This window comes from Morus notabilis, unplaced genomic scaffold (assembly GCF_000414095.1).
Source record: "Morus notabilis unplaced genomic scaffold, ASM41409v2 Scaffold65, whole genome shotgun sequence".
In the NCBI taxonomy this organism is placed as follows: Eukaryota; Viridiplantae; Streptophyta; class Magnoliopsida; order Rosales; family Moraceae; genus Morus; species Morus notabilis.
In genome coordinates, this window is record NW_010356865.1 from 289,514 (window position 1) to 293,613 (window position 4,100).

Genomic DNA, 4,100 nt, shown 5'->3' on the forward strand with positions numbered 1-4,100 from the left:
TCGTATTACAGATGCATAGCATTAACAGAAACTCTGCACTGCCAGCAAAATGGCCATAATTCTTATTATTCTCTACCCACTATAAGTACTTTAATATTCTCCCAAAACGCTACGTTACATTACATCTCCTGCTCGTTAGGTTACTACATAAAGGAGATCATATATTTTAGACAGAAGACCGAGATAACTTCAGAATTTTCTTTAATTCATTCATTATTTCTGTAGACTATTTCTATAATTCATTGATATATATATAATTGTAATTTCAATTCTATTATCCTGTTAAAGCATAAATGCCTAGTGTATATTTTATTCTTTGCCTAGTGTACATTGTTTTGCCACGTATACTAGTGGTCAAACTAGTGGTCTTACTGTATATTCCAAATTGTACAGAAACTACATATAAATACAATTGCTTTAGCTCAGTATATTTTCGGCTGAGCCTTTCCCAATTCCAAAACATTCTTCTTCTTTCCATTATTTCTTTCGCTGCAGTATCTATGTTTTTAGGCATGCTGTCTTCAATGAACAGTCCTTTTCTTGTGCTAATCAGACTCAACAACCTCACACTCAATTTCTTAATGTAGGTTTCATAACTCTTTCCTATTCTTCTCCTTTACATCATAGCTCTTCTCCATCCTCTTCATCCTCTCTTCCGACTTCTTCTAATTGTTCCACTCCTTTATCTATTCCCATATCACTGTCTCCCTCCACTCCTACTTCTCTTCAACAATCTCATTCATCTCATCCATCCGTCTCACCTCTTCCATTATCCGAGAGCTCTCCAAATATTTTCTCATCTTCCCAACACACTTCTCCCTCCTCATCCTCATCTAGAAATGTCACCAATGTTAGCACCAATGTTAATGATCATATTACTGTACTACCAACTAATGCTATTTACAGGAAACCAGAGGCCTCAAACAAGCACCATATGACTACAAGAGCCAAAGAAGGAACTTTCAAACCCAAGGCTTTTCTCGGTGCTACTTCTGAAATAAAGCCAGCCTTACTTGAGCCAACTACTATCAAAGAAGCCTTGAGCCAATCAGAATGGTACAATGCTATGCAACTCGAGCTTCAGGCACTTCATAAAAACCACACTTGACAACTTGTGCCACCTCCAACCAATGCTAAAATCATAGGTTGCAAGTGGGTATTCAAGCTCAAACTCAAGCCTAATGGAACAATTGAGAGACATAAGGCTCAACTCGTGGCTAAAGGATTCCATCAAACTCAAGGCCTTGATTACTTTGAAACCTTTAGCCCGGTGGTGAAACCCACAACCATCCGGATTGTATTTAGTATAGCCTTGTCTAAAGGCTGGCCTCTCAAATAACTGGATGTTCATAATGCATTCCTCAATGGGAACTTAGATGAAGAAGTCTTCATGGCACAACCACCCGGGTTCATTGATGCTGCCAACCCCTACATGGTGTGCAAGCTATCTAAAGCACTCTATGGACTCAAACAATCCCCACGTGCCTGGTTTACTAAGCTTAGTCATCAACTTCTTCAATGGGGGTTCCAAGGCTCAAAATCTGACACATCTATGTTCTTCCTGTTCAATGGCACATCCATGCTTATCCTTCTAATTTATGTTGATGACATAATTGTAACAAGAAGTCACCCCTAACTGGTTCAGACTCTCATTACTCACTTGAACCATCATTTTGCATTAAAGGATCTTAGTCCCTTAACTTATTTTCTGGGTATTGAAGTGAGTAGAACAGGTAGTGCTCTCCATCTTTGTCAGCAGAAATATATTTCTGATCTTTTGAAGCGAACTGAGATGTGGGGATGCAAACCTCATGTCACACCAATGTCATCCGGACCAACTTTGTCTCTCTATGATGGAGAGCCCCTCTCCGATGCTACAACCTATCGTAGTGTTGTTGGTGCTTTGCAATATTGCACACTGACCCGTCCTGAAATCAGTTACTCAGTTAATAAAGTGCCCCAATTCATGCATGCCCCAACTTCCACACACTAGCAAGCTATCAAGCGCATCCTCCGATACCTTAAGGCCAGTCTTCATCATGGTTTGTCTCTTCAAGCCTCATCAGATTTTTTGCTTGTGTGTTATACGGATGCAGATTGGGCTAGCTGCCCCGATGATAGAAGAAGTACTAGTGGTTACTGTACATTCTTGGGTTCAAATCTTATTTCCTGGTCTTCTTCAAAACAGAAGGTGGTTTCCCGTTCAAGAGCAGAATCAGAATATCGGGGTCTTGCCAATGCGGCAGCAGAGGTTAGCTGGGTTGAATCGATTCTTCATGAGTTGCAAGTTGCTCTACCTACTCCACCACTACTTCTCTGCGACAATATTAGTGCCACCTACCTTGCTGCTAATTCTATTATGCATGCTCGTACTAAGCATGTAGAAATCGACTATCATTTTATCAGAGAACATGTTATGCAACATACTCTGCGTGTCCAGTTTATGCCCTCTGAAGACCAACTTGCAGATGCCATGACCAAGCCTCTCCCAACTCAACGATTCTTGAATCTTCGAAACAAGCTCACTGTTCTCCCGAGACCAATGAGCTTGCGAGGGGATGTTAAAGCATAAATGCCTAGTGTACATTTTATTCTTTGCCTAGTGTACATTGTTTTGCCACGAATACTAGTGGTCAAACTAGTGGTCCTACTGTATATTCCACATTGTACAGAAACTACATATAAATACAATTGCTTTAGCTCAGTATATTTTCGGCTGAGCTTTTCCCAATTCCAGAACATTCTTCTTCTTTCCATTATTTCTTTCGCTGCAGTTTCTATTTTATCCCATTCCATTTATGCGTTTCTATATTCAGATTTCGTTAATGATGTTGTTATTGAGTTTTAACTTCTGCTATAATTTTTCAGTTTTCACAATTTTCTAGTTTATTGTATTTCTCTTATTTCTAGTTATTTTGTTCATCTATTTTATATTTTGCCTAACACCCTTCTCGTACTCTAAGGTTTTGATCAAACTAGTTCTCGACATTGCTGATGTTGAGAAGAGTAACGAAGATGAGTTTTTGGTCGCCGTTGTTGTAGATCCAGTAGGCAACTTCGGCGGGGATTGAGAGGATGTCGCCTTCTTTAAAGGATCGAAGTTCCTGTTGATGGTCTTCCGGCCGTGCGATATGGCCCTGTCCTTGTTGAGACTCTTCAAAAGTCTCAGTGAAATCAGGGGATAGGGTTCCTAAGTTACCCATTCCTGTACACAAGAGACAAATCACATAAATTAAAATTTAATGCAATCATTATTTCATGTTAATTTTGTTGGTCTCCGAATCGAATTCAGATGCGGATGCGTGGTGCGGGAGGCGGATCGTGTATAACAAAAATTTTCATAACCTATAGTTATCACTCACTTTTCTCAAAAGTATGTGATAGCACTCAAGATATTTTCTTTAGTTTTTCTTTTTGTTCTCCCGTTTCTATTTACTTTCTTTTTTCTAGAAATCTCTCTTTTTATTTCTCTGAGGAAAAACTACCAAGAACTGATTACTCTACAAGTAACAGCACGTCTACTCTTCTTTTCCTCATGCTGAGGAAACGTGCAACAGCACATTTCCTCCCATTCCCTTTTCTTTTTTTATTTTTCTTTATTTTGAGTAAGGAAACGTGCGCTTCTTAGTTACACGTTTCCTTTCTTATATATATATATATATATATATATATATATATACATTAACGAGGGAGAGAAAAAAAATACCAATTTGTATATTTTTTTGTAATTGATATATAATGCATTACCGCCTTTATTTTCAGATCTTTTGTCTTTAGTGCCCTTTAAGGCTTGTGTTTTAGTAGATTTTGTTAAAATCTTCCAAATAATTGCTTCTTCTCCTTGGAGATGTTGGCGTTTTAAATACCCCTTGGGGTTATCGCTTTAACAAATTTCTTAAAATTCTGCCAAGTCATCGTCTTTTCTCCTTGAAGAGGTCGACATTTTTTAGAGGTTTAAATGCCCATTAGGGTTCACGTTTATAATTAAAGCTAGGTATTTTCTGTTGACCTCTTTAATTATATCTTTCTCCATAAGTACCATTGATCCTCTAATGAATAATATATTTTATGATCCAATCATAAAATTAAGCGCTCTTATT